Source organism: Oratosquilla oratoria, chromosome 44, assembly GCF_046742065.1.
Source record: "Oratosquilla oratoria isolate Oo_2021 chromosome 44, ASM4674206v1, whole genome shotgun sequence".
NCBI lineage: Eukaryota > Metazoa > Arthropoda > Malacostraca > Stomatopoda > Squillidae > Oratosquilla > Oratosquilla oratoria.
Window position 1 is genome coordinate 6,268,941 of NC_134820.1, and position 22,881 is coordinate 6,291,821.

General features: G+C 41.3%; 1 long non-coding RNA gene across 1 annotated transcript in view; it reads left to right on the forward strand.

Annotated features, from left to right (window-relative positions):
- The first annotated feature begins 1,989 nt into the window (after positions 1-1,989).
- The window catches only part of LOC143022404 (uncharacterized), a 33,094-nt gene continuing 12,202 nt past the window's right edge, over positions 1,990-22,881 (forward strand). Inside the window, exons 1-3 of the long non-coding RNA XR_012966045.1 lie at positions 1,990-2,945; positions 3,346-3,387; positions 14,433-14,557. This is a non-coding gene — a long non-coding RNA (uncharacterized LOC143022404). The remainder of the gene's footprint in view (positions 2,946-3,345; positions 3,388-14,432; positions 14,558-22,881) is intronic.

Below are 22,881 nucleotides of genomic sequence, written 5' to 3' on the forward strand. Positions count from 1 at the left end.
TGGGAACAAATTGTCCATAACGAAAGGGATGCTGAAACATTTCTGTTTTCGATCATCAAACCAGATCAAAATGGCAGACGATGTTGAAGCAATATTACTGCAAGCAGCATGCCAGCAACCACGATACGGGATCCCGATATTCAAACATGATTAACCACCTGCCAGAAAGCAGCTGGCTTTACGCAAATATTACGATCTTGAAGAACCGTGACTGTGCAAGAAAGTCAGTAATGTTAAACCATAATGAAGCTATTAGATACTCTTTTACAGACACATTTCCAGATCAGTATAATGCAACAGGTTCTTCCCTTAAGCCTAATTTGTTCAGCATGATTACAGAAAGTGCCCTTTAACACCAAAGACCATCTAGTGCAGTACCAAACCCCCCACCCCGTTCAACCACTGTAACCTTGGCCTTCTCACACCAACGACGACTTTCAACACGGAAATCGCCGGACTGCCAAGCGTTTCATTGGCACCTCGCAGAAAGAAGTCCTGCAGAAGTGCCACAGGGCTCAATAAAAGGAATAAATGTCCTTAGTGTGCCCTGTGGCTTGCTGGTTTCCATCTCGATTCGTACGATTGAGATTCGCTTGCAACGGCCACCGGTGGCAGCTACCTCCCCTGGCAGTTACGGGTGCGCAAAAGTGAAAGTTTTGCTCACTGCTATACGTCTTATGGCATAAACTCCTTACGCTACAGCACACTTCGTTACAGATGGATATTAACATCAGCGAGGAAGAGGTTAACGGGTTAAGAAACCTCGGTTAACCTCGTATACACATTAAGTACATTGCCTACCTTGATAATAATGTTCCAGTTGACGCCAGACATCCAGATGCCTTCACTGTGTTAACGCACTTTATATTGATCTAGCCGCCGCCAGACGATTTTATTCAGCTGAGCACAGGGTTTCACGGGGTTGAGGACGCTAGCGTCACATACTCATCGTATCATTCTTTAAAGATGTTGCCAAAGTTATGTATAAAGTCTGAGTGGGTAGTATGAAACCCTGACCTTGAGCTCGTAGGCAGACTGCGTATAGAAAAACCTGGCCCATGTATCAGAATTATGCGCACATTTCTTCCGTTGATGAATTTTTAATACAATTCACTATAAAGCAAAATTCATGATCACGTTGATTTTGTGAACAAAATTGTAAAAGGACAAATATATCGGATGTCCGGGACAGTAGACAGCACATATCACTTTACTGTTCTGATTCTTTTCAGAACACGACTGAATGTGTTTTGTTCGTGTTACGTAACTTGGAATATCCTATACTACCTAACGCCAAGCGGTTTTATTCAACAAAGTACGAGATACTCTCAGTATGAAAGGAGCTGTTTTGACCTGTATGTTACTATGTGGTGCACTTGAGTTGACATCTCAAAACCAGTCGATTTCATTCATCTGAGGGGAAAATCCGAACATGAAAGGGAGGAGTGAGTGGGCGAATGCAAATTCAAATACCCACACTACTGTGAAAAAAATACCCTGCATTAATCAACTGTATGTTTCTCTGGCGCGTTGGTTTCAAAGGCGTTATGCATCACTTAACGTCTTGTATTTGGTTATTCTGAAATCACCGAGGAAGTTGTATTAGAGAGGGGTACGTTGAATGTTGCTGACGTAGAGAATGAGTAGCCAAATAAATTGAAGAAGATTCAGAACAAGGAGTGGAAAGATAAAGACAAAAATATAATAAAATAAAGATAATGACACAACCCGGGCAGTTTGCCACATCATGTATCCTCCCTTACTCAGGTCTTTTGCAAGATTCGTTCTCGTGATTCCTTGCTTATAAATCTATTCATTCATTCGTCTCTAAGTGCATTTATTTCTCTGTTTAATTGTTCGTTTGTATTTTTCGTTTACTATGAGTAAGTATCATTTTATTTATTTGTTTATCTGTTTATTGAAAGTCGCCATCCGCTTGTGCCTACTCCCACGCGTTTAGCAAATGCGCATAGAGCTGAGCTGCTCATCCCCAGAAATGCACAACGGGTTTCAGTCTCTCCTGAGAGCCACGGGGGAAGAGACCTCAGTCACTCCGCTTGTCAGATAATCCGATTCAGTAACGTCAACCAGCTGCACCGTGAAGACAAAAACCAGCATAGCTGCTGATTTCAGAACACGCCGTTTTGATTTTTTCGCTACTGTTGGCTTACATGTTTGTTTGAATGCTGCCAGGTGATATTATTCAAACAAGAGAACTGCGCAGTGAGACTTAATTGTCTTTGTTCTGTATAATGAAACTGGCGATTTTATTCAGCTGAGGGGGCGGAGCTGGGTCAAGGCAGCATCACAATCGATTAAACACAATTTATGACTAAGTCCTCCCATCTGCTAAATAAAATCACAACCGTGTTGAAGGAAACAATGACGTCATGACTACATTTTCGCTGCGTAGGGGACGCTCATCCATTCAGTACAATCATCAGACGGCACCCAGAACATATGTATGAATCGTTAACATCAGTGAAAAGATTAAGATCTGTTTAGGAATCTTTGATATCTATGTATATTCTATCCCGTATCTCAAGTCTCAACCACAATCACCACCACAAACAACAATAACGAAGACGACGACGGCAACAGAAAATGGGATTTATTGGTTAGGGCGAGTGGCAGTCCAGCAAACATTTGCTTGTTTTGCCTTTTCACCATTGCATATTGAATAAAATAGTCTGGCGGCATCCTAGAATACAAGGAAAAGTGGCACCTAGTTCGGAAGGGGCGAAGCAATGTTATACCACATGAAGCATGTCTGTCAAACAAATCAAAATGTGATATCTCAGATATTTATTATTTTCCCCTCAATAGGTACCCAGGAGGAAGGAGAGACTGATATCATATGACGTCGCATAGGCGGAAAAGTCGTTACAATGGAAATCCTTGGTTCTGTTACAAAGGGCGCACTGCCAAAATGGGCAAATACCAAGGCGAGTGAAATTTGGTGTGATATTTATTCTTCACAAATTATGATGCAATATCACTGATTATAGTGACGTCACTGTAACGATGGGAAATGTCTGCCCATGAAAGGAAATCAACAATAAAATTTTCTAGGTTTCCTCTTATTAAAATATGTAAAAGACCAACGTAAAATCTAATACATATAGAAAATTGATGATAAACAATGAGTATAATATCCGACATGTAGAGAATATTTCATCTACTACTTTTATTTTTCATTGTTTTTGTTTCAATAAAGTTTGCGCTTCATTATTTCTTCTATCTAAAATTTCACTTACATAAAATCTAAAACATATTTTAATACAATTCTGGGTCGTTAGGCCAGGTCACCAATTATTTCTCTCTTATATAAATATTTACTTACAGATGTGAGCACACATTGATGAACATAACGACGACAACTTAGAGGTAATCATAGGATCATACCTTATTTCCTACTCAGATTACAAAGGCGGAGCATGCCGACATGAGACTTTTTGGTCCATATCTAGGTCGGATGCGAAAAACAATCATGATAATAATAAAATAATAAATAAAAACTATAATAATGTAAATAACAAATAAAATGCATAAATAAATGCATAGGTATAGTTAAATAATAAACAAACAGGTAAATAGTAAATAATAAATTGACATATTACTAATAACAAATGAAAATCAGATAAATGATAACAAAACAAAAACAAATAATATAAAATAAATTATAATCATTACAGCATCTTGCTTAGGTGTTTATCTAAAACATTTAAAATGCACCAGCGGTTGATCATACCACTTTTTATTATATCGACCTAAATGAGCATCATTTGATCAAAATGTCATGGTTAGCCGGTTAGAGTGTTTTGTTAAAAATGTATTTTGAGATAATATTTGGAGCTACAAATGTATTTCAATGGATCATGCCAACCAAACTGGCAGGCGTTTGATTAACTTGTCATTATTTACACATAACACGGTGTCAATAGCTGTGTGCATATTAAGACTCAATTGATGTATAATTACACCAATGGCCTTTCCTCTTTTTATGGGATTGGCGGAGACAAAGTTCACATTGACACTTCCCGGAAGAAAAAAAAAATATATACATAAGGAGGATACACAGTGCTCTCAGGTAGCCTTATCTTGTCGAACTTTACGACATACAGTGCACAGTCAGTGGCGGGTTGTGGAAGTACGGCATGTGGGGATGGGTAGGCCTGCAAATATCCTGGAAATGACAGTGTCTCAATACACATAATATTCCTCATACTGTGTCCTTGCGAGATACAGTGTTTGTGCATGTCCCCACAGTACCGTATACTGTATATTTGAAGGACCCTAATTTCATATCACCACGATAATCCACTGGATATAATACGGTAGCAACAGTATTAATCATAATAAATCAGAGAAACAAGTAAATGTTAATAGTAGCATATATGTTTTAAAAATAGCGACTAATGGGGGAGGGAGGTCACAGAGGATGCCAAAAGAGGCCATCTTAAAAAAAAAAAAAAAAAAAAAAATGGAGAACCGCTGATAGAGATTCTTGGCATCTTCGACCAGGAATTTGAGTTGCCTAAGTCGGAGAGCAGTTACGAAAGAAACATGACATATCCATCGGGACATGGCATGACGTATGCCGTGTACTCAATGCCAGTCTTACCCGACCTGTCGTATTGCCAAAGCTGTTACATATAGTATATATATATATATATATATATATATATATATATATATATATATATATATATATATATATATGCATGTACATATATATATATACTGTATATATATATATATATATATATATATATATATATATATATATATATATATATATATATACACACTAAGAATCCGACAAGAAATAATGGTCTCAAACTGTCAGGAAATAGATATAGTTTGGACGTGGGTAGAAACAACTTCGCCAACCATGTAGTTAATGATATGATATGATATGGTTTAACGTCACAAACTCCTTCTATCGGAAGGCTAGAAATAAACTTCCTTCAGAGGCAGTGCAAACTAGTTCAGTTCGAAGCTTTAAGATTCGTTTAGATAAACACCTAAGCAAGATGCTGTAATGCCTGCCATTAATTTTATATTATTTGTTTATTTGTTATACTTGTCTGATTGTTTATTATCATTTGTCTGTCAATTTATTATTTACTATTTACCTGTTTGTCTATTATTTAACTTTACCCATTCATTTATTTTATTTATTATTGCTTATATTATTATACTTTTATTTATTCATTTACTATTTATTTATTCGTTTATCATTATTATATTTTTTCGCATCCGACATAGCTATGGACCAAAAGGTCTCCTGTCGGCATGCTTCTTTGTATTTTTTGTAATATATATATATATATATATATATATATATATGTATATATATACATATATATATATATATATATGTATATATATATATATACATACATGTATGTACACACACACACACACACATGGATGAAGAGATGGTAAAGGAAATACTAGTTACATTGATAAGACCCAAATTGGAATTCGCAGCGCCTCTATGGACACCTAGTAAAAAAAAAAATTCAAAGAGCAACGACAAAGATGGCACCAACAATTTGCAATTTGACATACGAACAAAGATTGGACAAACTAAATTGACCAACCCTAGAACAAAGAAGAGAAAGAGGTGATTTGATAACCATTTACAGAATTATGAAAGGGATGGAAATTCTTGATAGGGATGACCTACTAAAATGGGACAGAAGAACTACAAGAGGGCACGAGAAGAAACTTAAGAAAGACAGTTATAGAAGAGATCTGAAAAAGAATAGCTTTCCACACAGTGTAATAGATATCTGGAACAAACTGAAAGAGGAAACAGTGAGTGCTAAAACTATACAAGATTTTAAGAAAAAAACTGGATGCGGAAAGATACAACAGCGGGTTACTACATAATTAGCTGAATACACGTGCACAAACACACACACACACACACACACACACACACACACACACACACACACACACACACACACACACACACACACACGTACGCGCACGAAGAAACTTAAGACAGTTACAGAAGAGATCTGAAAAAGAATAGCTTTCCACACAGTGTAATTGATATCTGGAACAAACAGCGGGTTACTACGAGCATAGCTCTCCTTCCGCAAAATACAGCTAGGTAAATACAACTAGATAAAATACACACACACATACACACACAATTCTGTACATCAAAGAAGGATTTACCTGCTCCAAATGTCACAATCAGCACCCAACCTCCCCAAGTAGTCAAGCCCACTAAATTACTGGGAATCACTATTGATGACCAACTGGACTGGAGGCAGCATGTGACAAACACCGTCAGATCAGCATCTATCGCCATACATGCTGCAAAGGCTGAGATCACTTGGAACACCAGAGAAGGAGTTGAAGAATATATATTCCACCTTTATTCTGCTATGCATCTCCAGCCTGGACCCCCTCCATCAATCTCATTGAGGAACGGCAGCTAGAAAGGGTTCCTCTTATTCCAACTACTAGGCTGCTCTAACCATCCTCAACCTGCCCAAACTCTCTGCCCACTACAAAGAGACACTAAGAAAATTCGGCCTCAAGCTATTACGTCATCCTCGCCACCGCAAACTGCTACCGTCGGAAGCTGACCGTCCTGCCCGGGCCACAAGACATCACAATAGACTCGAGCCTTTTAAAACACCACGCACAGTCCCATACCTTCTATTGTACACTTATTAAACAACATCTAATCCAAACATCATATTAACACTAAGACGCATCTATCATTTTTTTAATGTGTTCATGTTCATGTTTTTTTATATGTTCAGTTGAGGACAGTGCCACGCGCAATGGAGATTGACTATCCATATTATTCCTTAGATTCTACCAATTCCTCAACTATTCCTTAGCATGGCCTGGACACTCAGAGCAGCGTACCGGTAGCAGCAGATGGCTCGCCAGGTAACGGAACCGATCCGCGGACCACCACTTTGAGTATCACTGCTCTACTCCACATTTACCTTTGTCATTACATTTTTCGATGTTTACGTTCAGGCTCCGGCCACCAACGCGATGATCTTCTTCCCATGACACCTATTTTTTCATTCAAGTCACTCTCCTGTCTCCGAACAGTCTCGATCAATCGAAGTAAGTTATTCTCAATGATTAATCTAATCACCGAGATTAAATAATGTATTCATGACACACATTCGACAAATTCCTGCTTAACGTAAGTCCAAGAATTCATCTCTTTACATCCAGGACCCAAGATTCTGGTGCAAGTCTCTGAACTTGGTCTACGAGACTTCTAAACTACCCATCTACTTGCCCAATGTCAACGGAAAGTTAGTACCTTGCCCCCCCCCCCAAAAAAAAAAAAAAAAAAAAAAAAATATATATATATATATATATATATATATATATATATATATATATATATATATATATATATATATATATATATATCCTAGTGTTAACACTTACGTGCCCTTAGGTCAGTTAACTTGCAACCGACACTAACGGCTACTAAACTAGCCCCGTGTCAACAAGGCTTTAGGTCTCGTTGACAAACCCTAAACCCTAAATTCTTAGGGCTTCCGGTACTAGTTCGCATGAATGTGGCTTTCACTGTGTGCACCCTAAATTCAGTCTACCTTCAGCCACTGACACGGAGTATTGTGATTCTGGCCTAAGGCTGTCTGATCATCATCATCACCTCCATCTTCTTTTATATATATATATATATACATATATGAAAATGGTGGAAAAAGAGAGTGACGGGTCTCGTTCCGAGTTTATTCCTGACCGGTTTCGCTTGTAGCTTCTTCATTTATATAAATATATATATATATATATATATATATATATATATACATATATATATCTACATCCGTCTTGAGTCTTTGCATGTAGCAATGTGTGTGTGTGTTTGTGTGTGTGTGTATTTACCTAGTTGTATTTACCTAGTTGTATTTTACGGGACGAGAGCTATGCTCGTAGTGACCCGTTTTTGTATCTCTCCGCATCCAGTTTGTTCTTAAAATCTTGTATAGTTTTGGCACTCACTGTTTCCCCGTTTAGTTTGTTCCAGACATCAATCACTCTGTGTGGGAAGCTATTCTTTTTCAAATCTCTTCTGTAACTGTCCTTCTTTAGCTTCTTTTCGTGTCCTCTTGTTTCTCTTCTGTCCCATTTTAATAAGTCATCTCTATCAAGAACTTCCATCCCTTTCATAATTCTGTACATAGTCAGCAAATCGCCTCTTGCTCTTCTCTGTTCCAGTGTTGATGGATGTAATTTATCCAATCTTTGCTCGTAAGTCAAACTTGAGAGTGTAGGTGCCATTTGTGTGTGTGTGTGTGTGTGTGTTTGTGTATGTATGTGTGTGTGTGTGTGGGTGTATGTATGTGTGTGTGTGTGTTTGTGTATGTATGTGTGTGTGTGGGTGTATGTATGTGTGTGTGTGCGCGCGCGCGTGAGTGTGTGCGTGTGCATGTGTGTGTGTGTGATTCACCATGGTCACCATGGTCTTGGATCACGTGTTGGACTCGTGATCGACAATTATTAACCTTTCGGATGAGAACTCAGAGCTCGTATGACCAATCTATGAGTAATACTGAGACCTTACACATACACACACACAACTCCCCTCCCACGGGAGTTGGAGTAACAACTCGCAGCGCAGCGATACTGAAATTATTCCAGCCCTGGGCGGGATTCAAACCCGGACCGCTGTGACAGCAGTTGCGATCGCTACCACTGCGCCATTAAGCCCTGTGTGTATAGAGTGTGTGTTTGTGTGTGTGTGTGTGTGTGTGTGTGTGTGTGTATTCACTTGGTCTTTGGATCACGTGTTGGACTCGTGATCAACAGCTATTTCCCTCCTGGAAGAGAGCTCAGAGCTCGTAGGTCCGATCTATGGGTAATGCTATGACCTTGCACACACACACACACCCAACTCCCCGCCCACAAGAGTCAGAGTAACGACCCGAAGCGCAGCGGTACCGAAATAATTTCGGCCCTGGGCAGGATTCGAACCAGGAACTCCAGGCCACTATCGTGGCAGTTCAGTGCTCTACCAACTGCGCCACCGAGTAGTGTGTGTGTGTGTGTGTGTGTGTGTGTGTGTGTGTGTGTGTGTGTGTGTGTGTGTGTGTGTGTGTGTGTGTGTGTGTGTGTGTGTGTGTGTGTGTGTGAGTGAGTGAGTGTGTGTGTGTGTGTGAGAGAGAGAGAGAGAGAGTCTGTGTGCGCGTGTGTGTCTGTATGTATGTGTGTGCGTGAGTCTGTGTGTGCATCTGTGTATGTGTATGCGTATATTTGTTAGTGAATATGCGAATATGTGTGTGCGTGTAAGCGTGTGTGTTAACGCGCGGGCGCGCGTGTGTTTGTATTTACGTACTTGAAACAACATTTCAGAATCCCAAGAAAATACTCGGCAACAGTTAACCCGATTATGTTTTAACGAAATAGACCCAGGAATTGCAACATTGCATAATGAATCACGACGTTCAAGATTACAGCCAATCATAATCCGTTAAATTCAAACCTCATCCACCAATCACGTATCACCTCCGATCTCCCACCAATGGATGAGGTCGGTGGAAGGAGGCAATAACCTATACTGCATCTCGCTATCAATTAACAGAACTTCTATTCTAAGGGTCGACATTGCGCCGAAAATGTGGAGTTTTAGATAGCAAAGTAGACTCAAGTAGAGCAACAGAAATGAGGAATAGCAGAAGTGAACAGTATCAATAGTATTTATTAATTATTCTCCGACCATGAAAGAATATTGCGTGTTGTTAAAATCATTAAAGCATTGACCGTATAGAAAACGGAGTCAATACACCATACGTAGGTAAGTAACCTATACAGGACAGAACTCAGCCTTGAGTTTCCCTCCCAAGTTTCTGAAAAACCAAACCAGCGTTGTATCAGTCCGTCGGATGTCTTGGCTACAACTCGGGGGAGGAATGAAGGGGGGAGGGTAGGAGGTGGCAAAGGGGGTACAGAGGAACCGGGGGGTGGGGGTGGGGTACTTCTCCAACGCCCTCTACGTGACAGATGCACCTGCCTCACAGGCAGAGTATCACGTACGACGCACAACTAATTTCAATTTTGAGTACTACAGAGAAAGGTGCCTGTTGTGAATGTATAAGACATATTTCTGTCAACCAATGATATCACGATAAGTCTACGATACAGAGACATATGACCCCTACTCCCTAGAAACCATCAGGTATTGTATTACTAAGAAATGGAGCCAACATTGGCAACAAAAATGTAATGAAAAATGCATGACATTACCGACCTTCATGAAAGTGGTCGCGACCTCCAACATGGCAAGAAAAGGTACCGAATTTACGCCAGGAAGCAATTAGCTTCTTAGCTTAATGTGCTCGGACAGCATGGGCAAGTGGCAGACACTAGTAAGCAATGAACATCGGAATCGGGATCCAAGTGATGAAGATAAAAACGAGAGATTAAGAACGTGAGAGGAAAACCGAAAGTGTGAGAGGGACATATATGGGACTGTGAGAGGGAAATATGTAATTTAAAACTTCAAGGCCTACGGGAGTATTCCGTAGGCCTAAGGTGTGAGGTCTTGGAGAGTGCGAGGGAGTGAGGTAGTTACCGAATACACCTACCATACAAGCTGGCAACGAATCTCGGCGAGAGCGCGTGTACACTATTTACCGATTTGTGTTTATCCACTTTGTGTTTCTTCGTGTTTCACAAGTTATTCTCGTGGTGACCCATCTGGCCGCTTCACGTGTGCACCTATGTGTGTGTGTACGTGTATGTGTGTGCACGTGTGTGTGTGTGTGATTCACCATAATCTCATCACGCGTTGGACTCGCGATCGACAGCCATTAACCTCCCGGAGGAGAGCTCAGAGCTCGTATGACCGATCTATGGGTAATACTGTGACCTTACACGCACCCCCCCCCCCAACTTCCCACCCACGAGAGTTGGAGTAACGACTCGCAGCGCAGGGATACTGAAATTAATTCAACCCTGGGGGGGATACGAACCCATGCCGCTGTGACAGCAGTTGCGATCGCTACCATTGGGCCATCAAGCCGTGTATGTGTTTGCACGTGTGTGTGTGTGTACGTGTGTGTGTGTGTGTGTGCGTGTGTGTGTGTGTGTGTGTGTACGTGTGTGTGTACGTGTGTGTGTGTGTGTACGTGTGTGTGTGTGTGTGTTTGTGTGCATGTGTGTTTGTATTCAGCTAATTATGTACATAAAAGACCTACACTCAAGGAATCCCATCTTTTTGGTCTCCAATCATCAAACTGAGCTTTAAAGCACGACTTTTTTTGCGACTGTACCTCCGTTAAGGTAAATCCAGAAATATTCAATTTTCTTGATGCTCCTCAGGGACTTTTTCTTTTTTCTTTCTTTCCTTTTTACCATGGCCTTGTGTCACTCTTCAATCTTAAATAAAATATATTTCCATTGTCAATCTTTTCCATTCCATTCACTGATCTGAACTCAGCAATCACGTCGCATCTCTTTATTCTTCATTCTAATGAAGGGGAAATATTTTTTTCTAATCTTCTTCTGTTGAGTCAACTAGACTGAGGACCGTTTTAGTTGTTCTTTGTATATATAATGTATATATATATATATATATATATATATATATATATATATATATGTATATATATATATATGTGTGTGTGTGTGTGTGTGTGCGCGCGCGAATTTACCTATTTGTAATATGCAAGAAAGGAGCTACACTCGTAAGGTCCCTTTCTGATCCATCTAACACACTGCGCTTTGTTTTAAACTAATTTATAGTTTTGGCTTGTGTCTTCCCTTCTTGTAGGTCATTCCAGGAGGAGACGCATATATATGGAAATTTTGTTCCAGTGGCCTTGTGAGGGCCTCAACTCTGTACCAGGAGATCCATTTGGTCCATTCTATCCACTTCCACCACTGATCTGGACATCGCGATTGTGTCAACTCTTTCTCTCTCTCTCTCTCTTTTTAACGACGGTACTTGTCTCTTTCTCTGTGAGTCATCTGCTAGGGTGAGGATCAATTTGGCTGCTGCTGCTCTCTGTATTCTCTCGAACAGTGACCGTTACCTGTCCCAGTAATCCAAACGCATAATAGGGCAAAGGTGACGGCTTCGGCCGCAGCTACACAGCACCTCCTGGCGTGGTCTCCTCTTCTTGTCCGTAAACCCAATTTTACTGGGATATTAATCCGCTGACATTTTATCCATGACCCCTAATCCCTGATCCTTTCTTCTTCTTCTTCTTTTTATTCTTTTGTCACTATTTAACTTGTTATTGAGTAATTGTCGAAGGTCTTTTTAATTACCCATTTCCAAGACTGCACATTTTGGTGTTGAAGTCACACATTCTGTATAGACAACTTTGTAATATTTTGTAGTCTTTATTTTCTATTCACTTTATGATTTTTGCGTCGTCTGGGAACATGTTACTGCATCGTGTCCTTCCTTCCAACAAGTAATTTACGCAGACAAAAAAACACCAGGGGTGACAACACTGACCCCTGTGGAACTTCGCTAATAACTCCTCTCCATCATGACAACTTATGCTTTGCCAATACCTTCATGTACCAGTCTTTCGAGAATTCCTTCGTCATGGTCTTGGATTATATGCTGTACTCGAGATCGACAGCTCTTACCCTCCTTGATGAGAGCTTGGGGCCCTTATAGTGCGATCTGTTACTAATGCTGTCACTTTTCTCAATGAAGACATTAAAGGCTTGCAGTGTTAGTGAAGATACCATGACGTGAGATGTATGTGATTTCAGACCTCCCGCGTGAGAGGTAGTGACGCTAACCACTACACCAGCAAGTCGCGTGTGTGTGTAATTCACCGTGGTCTTGGGTCATGTGCTAGACTTGCGATCGGCATCTATTACTCTATCAGATGAGAGTTCAGAGCTCATGTGTCGCCCGATCTATGGATACTGTTGTGACCCTACACATGCACCAGGGATCAAACTGCGCGCGCGCGCGCGCGTGTGTGTGTGTGTGTGTGTGTAAGGTGTGTGTAAGGTGTGCCCTGTATGAATTCACATGTGGACCAGTAGCAGGTGCCTCAGAAGAGGAAGTGGGAAGGGAGGAAGAGATATGGGGGGGGGGACAGGTGACGCGGCGATATGACGTCACCACCAGGGCACCCGGGACTCGGTCCCTCCTGCCGGCGCCCGTCCCTCCTCGTCCTCCCTTCGTCTCCGCGGCTCCCTGGCCCCACCTGATGGGCAACAGCGGCAAGAGGACACAGTGGGCATCAAGCCAGCAGCTGGGCTATTCGTGGCTGCCTAGCGCCGTCGCTCTACCGCCACCGCCACCACTGTCATGAGTTCTGTACAAGCGGGCGATGGTTACGTAACGCCACCCCGTTTCATAATGATGGAGGACTGGGCCGGACCGGCCGGCTTCTGGCGCCACCACCAGCCCCCTACACCGGTCTTCCGATCAAACCATTTACCTTCTCACGAACACAAACATTAAATCTCTCTCTTCTTCTTTTAATTCTCTCTTTTAGCACTGTCTAGCAGCATCCATTATCATCTCCAGCCAGTTTCCGCTATCCTAGGGTTGGGGTGGATGAAATTACTCTCCAACCCGGCTCGAGAGAAATCCACCCCCTTCACCGAAAAGCCTTTCACTACCCTCCCCACGACTCTTCTTCCCCGTCCTTTGCACTCTCCTAATCCCTTCACAAAGACTTGCTCTTAACAGGTTTTCTTCTGATAATTATTGCCACATGATTTTATTCAATGGAGGAGGCGAGGTGGGGGGGGGAGAAGTATAACGTTGGTTAGATCAAAATATTCAAATTACGTCATCGGGCTGATAGGATCATTTCTCCTAGCCCTTCCAGTGCTATTGAAAACTAAAACGTTATTTCTAGGCCAAGAAACTCCTCTTCTGCGTAGTAAAACGATTAAATATTCAAATTAATCGTTACACTATTATTGTTGACTTTAAAATGTTTTGGCTGCCGACAGGCGATTTTATTCAGTCGAGGGAGCCTGCGCAGTAAAAAAGGTTAGACATTCAAATTAATCGTTGCACTGTTATGGATAGCTAATATTTATTCTGGCTGCCTTCAGATGATTTTATTCAGGGAAATCCCCACACACACACACACACACCTTCGCCACTGCCTCAGAAAACTCGCCGGTTTTCAACTCTGCCGGCGATCAGTTGACGCATCAACTCCTTCAACACGGTGACGCAATGTCGTTTTTTTTTTCCTGGTGATGTCAAACGACTCTATTCTCAGCTGACGGCCGGAGCCCAGCCAGACCTGGGGGTCTCGATCGGTCGGGACCCAGTTTCGTTCCAGGTCCGCCCAGTCAGCTGAATGAAATAGCATTGTATTAAAAAGATGTAATTCAAGAGCGTACCGGAGTTGAACGTGATGATGCAAGACTATGGCAATGGGACTTAACCTTCGGTCATTTTGTTCCAGGAAGCGCCAAGCGATTTTATTCACCCAGTGATGGATCCTGGTGTCATAGTCGATCCTGATCAAGCGAAAGTCGTCCGGCTCTTAACCAGAACAGACTTTCTAAAGTGCTTCTCATAGCACTAAAGGTATGTACAGTATATGCTCCACACAAAATTATGTGCCTTTCCAAAGCAATGTAGTGTAAAGCCACAAAGAAAGATTATGATCCACCCAGAGTTTTTCATGGTGTAAGATTTAAATTCTTTGACAACTTTTCTTTTATTTATCTAGGAAAATTACCTAACTAGAAGCTTAATACCAACATAGGGAAACGTATTACGTACTTAAAAAAAAAAAAAAAAAAAAAAAAAAATCGTACTGACGTTGTGAGAACTTCAGCGTTGGTCATAAATTTTGTTCGTGACTGTACAATCTCGGTCTAGCTCCCCGTCGGTTATCTATTTTTTTCTTTCATATAATTTAAATCAGCCTCGGGCCCTTCTATATCGACTACAACAACGACCCACTTTCCTCTGTACTTCTACATCCCTATTTTATGGCTCCTAGCCACCAAAGCCCCATCACCCTATTTCACTAAACCAACATCCCTCACTTACCCCTGTAGCAAGGTCACGCTTTCAAGAATTCGTTTTCTATAGAATACGTGTACCATAACTAATTTATTTATTAATAATTGTCACCCCGCTAGAATTAGTATTATGGAAATATAACATTGTTGAAACGTTTATGTACCAAATATCTATATAAATATCTATAAATGTTAGTAGTATTATTCTGTACAGTTAGAATTGTAATACGTAAGCAAAATTGTTCGTAGTACTCCTAAATGTACATTATACCCTTCTTGCATACAGAATTCTATTCCGCTGCCAAGACAGCAGCCTTATTCGCCTATACCACGCATTTTAATTACAATTAAGAAGTCCCGAGAGAATTGGATTTTACTTAATCCTCCACTACACACCATCCCTCCTTTACCCTCTTTCGCCTTCACTAATAACCTTTAAAGAGTAGAGTAATTTCCCTCAGCTCAATAAAATCACCCTGGAGCAACCATAGTACACCTACGTAGAGCCCCACCATGAACGGGTGTAGACTCGTAACAGACGCTTCTGCTCAACCTACGTGACATCCGCCCCCCCCCCCGGACTGGAAGGCAGCTGGTGTAACTTCCATGGAGTCAGCGGGGCGCGGTCTCGGACTTCCCGCGTGAGAGGCCGAGACGCTAACCCAATGACATACGTTTCATACTTCGTTCTGACTTCACGGTTTCTACAGTGATTCATTACTACTACCACTGCCAGTATTGTAATCTCCTAACTCTCACCATCATCATTTGTCACAACTTGTTTGCTTAGTCGTTATATTGTGCCTAACGCAAGTCAGCATCACCAGCAAACCCACCCACTCACTGGTCCCTCCCTCCCTACCTCGTACCAGATCTGACACCAATAACTTAGTAGCCTTGGCACTGCGACCAAGAGTCCTGACCCTTCAAGTGCCAAGCAGAGCCGGCTGCCAACCCATAGAGAGAAGCGGCGTCCTTGGCCCCTCTCAGCCGGTCCGTTTGCAGACATCGTCATGACGAAGGGAACCTCTACATTGTTAAAGTACAGATTAACAATTTCAACCATGAACTTCCCCTACTCCCGGTGATTCTTAAACATCAGAGTTAGTCAGACCATCCCCCCCCCACCCCTATCACCATCTCTACTGAATACAAACGGCCGGGGACAAAGAGAATAAATACAAAAGACGAGTAAGCATCGACAGGGTCACCTGGTGGATATCCCTTCCATTCAACCTCTTCATCAACTTCATCAACTCGGTGTCATTTTCTATTCCTCGTGTGGGGTTTCAATGGACATAAAGACCTTTATAACTGATTTACGCTGAGAGGTCCAACTTAAGGTCATACCTTAGGTGACTACAACTCAAAATTTTTTGCATATATGGGCTTGGTAATATCAACCAGTGGAAATTTGCATGTGACAACATGTGACTTTGGCGTAGCAGTTCAGTACTAAGCTGCACCAGAATATCTTCTGCCGATCGAGGTTTACTGTAGCTGGCACTATTTGCCTGGATTCAAACCCATCTCGATAACTCGCCTTTTCCATGTATTGTTGGCACCGTGAGATTTCATTTTCGAAAGGGAATCTCTCCGTCCTCCTCCGTCTCGGCTTCTGGGTGTCAAGTTGCTGAAGTGCCCAACTTGTAATGCAAGTTAGCAATCGCCACCACATCACATTCCTCGACCAAGAAACTCTCAAGCGATTGATAACGCGAGCACTCGATTCTGAACGAAAACTTTTTGGTGATGCGATGTGACCCGATGTCGAGTGTTCGACATGCTATTATTATTCTACTGTTCACTGTTTCATAAATATGAAACATTTCGTAAGACAATAAAATCCATTACGTTCTTGATTACAAAAGAGAAACACCTTTTCAGCATATGTATGTAGTCTACTACGCCCTGAGAAAATAATGAACTTTACAAACCGAAAAGTCAATAGACGAAACAAACTTTCTGGACAAGCGATCGAGTGAATTACAATTCCAGTCGTGAGATTCAGTTGGACAAATGCATAAGCATGATACTTTAACATCTCCCAAAATTACACTTGTATGTGTGTATTTCGTCTTTATTTGTTTATTATTTTCATCTGGCTACGTTAAGTCCTGTCGGTATGCTTAACCACTGTAATCAGTTGTTTATATATCATTACCTTTGTCTTTGCTGCCAGGAAAACTCGTTCACAATTTCATGCTGACGATATACCTAACAAATTATCTTCTGGCTATCATCAAACCGTTTCTCAGTAGCTAAGGTGAGCACCAGGCAGAAAAGGTTGAATTACTTTGATGTAATCCTTCAACCTGGAAAGATATTCACCGAGTTTTGTTGCAGCCTCTCTGTACCCGTAGTTCCGCACCTGAGTCGATGGACCCCTGGGAGGCAGTATCACAAGCGGTGCCACAAAACCATTGGAAGTTAGTGCATGTCCAACGATTTTATTCTGTATTGAAGTGAACTCTGTGACATTAGAGAGCATTCATGTTTAAGCACAGGATACATTATGTAAGAGTATATTCTCGTGCTATGTGAGCAAGACATGACGTAGAAACAGTTTTTTTTTAAGTTTTCGCATATCAAATAAGACTATAAGTATAAAAGAATGATACAAAACTGTTTTTTCTTTATTTCATAACCTGTGACCATTTTAATCAAATATGGCGACAGGACGCGATAACGTCAGCAGATGAAATGACGTTTCGAAACCCCGGCACATGATTGGCTACGAGACGAAACGAAACGGCTCGTGCATTCTACTAAAACGTCTTTCTGAGCACTGGGTCATTTATAGCACATTTAATCATATTTTATTGATTTATAGATTCATTTATCTACTTATTATTATTTACTTGTGTATTATTATTATTATTATTATTATTATTATTATTAGTAGTAGTAGTAGTAGTAGTAGTAGTAGTATCATTATTATTATTACCATTATCACTATTATTTTTGCTTATTTATTTATTTATTTATTTTACAAGACGGGAGACGATTCTGTTGAGCTTGGGTCTCTTGTTTCAAAATAGATAAAACAGTTAACTCGCTCTAATTTCAATTGTCCCCTTTTGAAACACTGTGCCACATTTTGATACATTTAAGACTTTGTTCTGGTTATCGCGAAACGATCCCAATGAATCTATATAACCAGATGTGTACTGGGTAATGATACGGGATTTATGATAGCTTCTTGCCAAAATGTCAGCTAATTTATTGTCGTAAGAACATCACTTAAAAAACAAATCCACACACCCGAACATTTTCTCCACACCCACTCCATCCTAAGTCTGTTGGTACTCCTGTGGCAGTCGTGAGTTCGCATTCTAGTGTGCGTAATGATGACCGCCAATTATTATCATCTTTCGTCTCTCCCAACTCCACACCTAACATGCCTCTGCGATTGTTTACTATTATGAAAACGATATTAAGTTTTTTTATCTTGTTACCTTGATAAAACAACATACGAATGGAAAGTTTTCCGATTTTCAACCGCCGCTTATTTAACGCCACAATGTATGAAACAGTCTTTAGTCTTCGTATGCTTTGTATGGTTGGCTACGTGAACTTCCATTGTGCAAACATTAATTTTATATGTCCACTATTGACTGAAAATATAAAATTCCTATAACATTCTTACACAATCAGGCTTTTCGCTTTAGAAACTTTAGCTGCACCCCTACGGATCAGAGTAACATAACGTTATTCTATGATTGGTGAGTATTTTCATTTATTTAAGAATGATAATGGATCTTCACTTCTACTGTTCCTCCTTCAATATCTCTTTAACTACCTTCACCTTTCCGGGAGTCATTGTAACCAAGGATAGAAGCGCTGGATTTCGGCGACGGAAAACGAAATTTTTGCTACATCAGAAGTGCTACGATGACACAATAGCCTGATAGAAGCCAGGTTGAAAGTCAAGGTGGCTGAAATGGCTTTCTGGTAATTGGATGCAAAATTTGGAACACCATGGAAGGCATAAATATTTTCAGAAAGTGGGTATGTCCGTCTTACCGTCTAATATCCAATATCTCACAATCAACTGTTGTTTCCAGTTTGATCAACTAGAAACCTAAGGCCCTAAGGTCACCAACAGGAGCCTCCGGGAAGAAACGTTGGCCTGTTCTATTGTGTTGTCCATGTGCAGCTATTTCCACGTCACCGATTTGAAGAAGGATAGGAACAATCTCCACTCGTCAATTTTCCTGATGTGAAAACATGGTAGAAAAATAGTGGATGCTGATCTGAACATCATGAAACAAAGTCCTCGGACCGAATGTCAGCCTCTCGGGCTACACCTCCGGGTGGAGATGAGGTCGCTGATAGGTCGTGGGGACGGATGGAGGGGAGCTGATCCTTCCCCGACGTCCTTCATGGATTCCTGTATCTTGTTCAATACTATTGAATGCACTGTGTTTGTCTGTACAATGTTGAATAGACTCGTAACATACACGAAAGTTTCAGTGAGCACACACGAGAAATGTTATGTTTTTGAGAGCCTAATATAGAGTCGAAGATGGCTAGCAACCAGAAGACAGTTTGTAGATCAGTGGCATTGTTCTGCTCTCATTCGGTTTGTCCTTATCCATTCAGGTACTGCCTTGATCACATTGTACACAACAATCGTTCATGCATATGTTTTCAAGCTATCGCCAGAGGATCTTATTCACTCAAACGGGAACCCCAGTTCAATCGTTCAACCTTTTCGCTGGATGAGGGCTTCCTCTTGGCTGAATAAATTCGCCTGGAGGCAGCCAGAATAACTGGATAAATCGCCATTGGCAGTGACAGGGTTAAGAAATGATCTTGAATAAAATCGCAAATGGATAAAGGTTTGGTTAGTATTTGTGCCTGATCATGTATGCTGTCCCGTAACACCATGAAGGGCGATGTAATAGGGTCAACCCACAGGGCCACGGTTACAGGAAGATGCGTTGGCAAAGGAGGGCCTTGCGTGAGATATAAAAAAGCATTGTGTTGGCACACTCAGAACCGGTGCCAGGGGGGAGGAGGGGGTGGTGGGGGGAGGAGGGAGTGGTGGGGGGTGGCAGAGCCGTTTACGCCAGCTCCCCAACCTCTGGCTCAACAGCTGAAACCTTTCTATCACCAAAATGAGAAATGATGCCCACATAGTTTTTCCAAATGAGCTGCGTCTCCTTCTTCTTCTTGCGACACTCCTTTCTTAAGGAAGATGTGTAAACGTAATGATTATGTAAATGCTGAATCGCAGGCAAAATTGGGAATGTTCGATTATGTATTATCACGTGTGTTTGCGCAGTCTGGCGCGCGGGTACAAAGAAAACATACATGGAGGTACACTTCAAGATTTATAGGAACAAATACAAACATATACAAATCATATGGAAATGGGAATCCAGCGGTAGTGGACTACCGAAAACAAAAAATATATATAATTATACTGAATTAATTAATTTTGCTTTACTTGCCTGCTTGGGTAATTGTTTAATCTTTCAATTTTATTTATTTTTTGTTCATTCGACCTCACTATAGATCGGAAAGTATCCTTTCGGTAAATTTAGGCTAAAGTGAAGACGCCTTCACGCATGGAGTTTGGTTCTCGTGAGGCGATTTTTATCAAAATAAATGAAACATTTTTCCTACATGCTGGGTACACGTGCCACTTTGTTGGGGATTTTTTTTTTCTTCTTCTTCTTTTTTTTTCAAGTCTTAGTTCGAGCCCAAAAGTTCAAGCGACTTCTAGTTGCCCTGGATGTCCGAGCACTTAGGGCAAAGGCGACGACCTCGGTTGCAACTGAGTGACTTTTTCTCGGAAAGGGGAGAGTCTAAATCAGCGTTTCTCAACCTTAGGGTTCCGCAAAAGGTCCCTAAGGGTTCCGCGAGAACAAGTGAGATAAGCTAATGCACTTTTGATTTTTTATCTAATTTCATATACGTAATATAATTAAACACGCACGACATATTCTTGGTTATTGTAATAATGTAATACAGACATCATCCTATTTAACCTATTATTACGATGAAAATAAAATGAGAAAGATATGGTATATGTGTGTTTTTTGCGCAGGGGTTCCTTGAGACATGCAAATTATTTTAAAGGTTACGCGAGAGTAAAAAGGTTGAGAAACGCTGGTCTAAACTCTTAGCTGAAAGATGACTGACGGCGATGACTCATCAGATTTACTTTGTGTACTCATAACAAATTAACTCACCGCCTCGGGACTAGGTAATAGTACTATGCATGGATCACTTGACAAAGAAAGTGGAGTAGTGTCCGAAAATCCATGCTAAACCCTTCAATCCTGCGACATACTTTATAGCTTTAATTCTGCCTGGACGTAATGGGGGATGGGTCTATGAAGACCCATTCTACCCACAATCCACCGCTCTTAAAGTGGTTATCCCACTGGGCAATTTTCCCTCCAACCTCCAATTAATCGGTGGTACTTCACGCCTCCAGAACCTTTTCCGTCGTCAAAATCACTATGACAAATTATTTTGTTTTCTCGACAATTTACATAGAATGTCATTTGATATGCTGGAAGAAAATTATTTTCCTCCAGCGGGCAGCAAATCTCCTTCAGCAGTCGGAGGAAAAATAGCTCAGCATGATAACGCCTTAAAGTGAATGAAACAATCACCCTAGTATATCACGGGAGTAGGTCAAAGTTAGGTCCACAGCACAGACATCATATCAACCACTTCCAACTTCTTTCCACAACTGCATCGCGTCGATCATTTGTGATTAAGCGAATGGACGATTCAGCCTAGCTTTTCTACCATTTATTCATCCCGTATTCCGGTCAAGGCAAGTGCAATCTATGACTTAATACGGACCCACAATCATCTGCAGACTCCCTTCACCATGAGCACGTGATCGTACAGTGATTTCATATTCCGTATAAGTATCACAAACCAACCCTCTTCTGTGCTTTCCCATGGACCCCTATTACCATGTTCATCCTCCTCCTTACTCCCTACCACCTCCACCAACCCTCCTGAGTACCTGTGTCCCCGCCCCCCTGTGACCACCGGCGCCCCCTTGAAGGTCACGTGAGCCGCCTCCAAAGTCCCTATGAGATCCGTCAGCTACTAGATCAGCGTTTCTCAACCTTTTTACCCTTACGGAACCTTTAGAATAAATTGCATGCCTCAAGGAACCCCTGCGGAAAAAAACGAAAAACAACAACAACAACAACGCATATACCATATCTTTCTCATTTTATTTTCATCGTAATAATAGGTTAAATAGGATGATGTCTATATTACATTATTACAATAACCAATATGTCGTGCGTGTTTAATTGTATTACGTATATGAAATTAGATAAAAAATCAAAAGGGCATTAGCTTATCTCACTTGTTCTCGCGGAACCTTTAGGGATCTTTAGGGGAGCCTTAGGGTTCTGGGGAATCCTGGTTGAGAAACGCTCTACCTGAGCGTCCACCGCCGCTCCAACAGCTGTAGCCTCTGTTTTCCACTGCCCCCTATGCTCCTCTGACTAGCTACACCATCCCACCTCCTCTCTACATGGTGTATATTCCGTACGGGCTCAAACAAAGCCCGTGGGAGTGACATTTCACTCCCCCCCCCAAAAAAAAAAAAAAACTTTCCCTCCTCCTCCTTCCTAAGGACCGTTCACCTCGCCTCCTTGTTATCGTCACACATCTCTTCTTCCTTACCCTTGTGGTGACGCTCACGCTTAACCACACTAACTGTAACATTTCAAGAAACAGCTCTCATTATTCTTGTCGACAACTGCCGGCAATGATGGTTACATCTACATGGACACATGCAATTATCCCTACATTTGTGGAGGATCGTCTACCCAGCTCTTGTAACCATCCACAGGCGGTTCACCTGTACGTTCCAGGGAACGTTGGAAACCA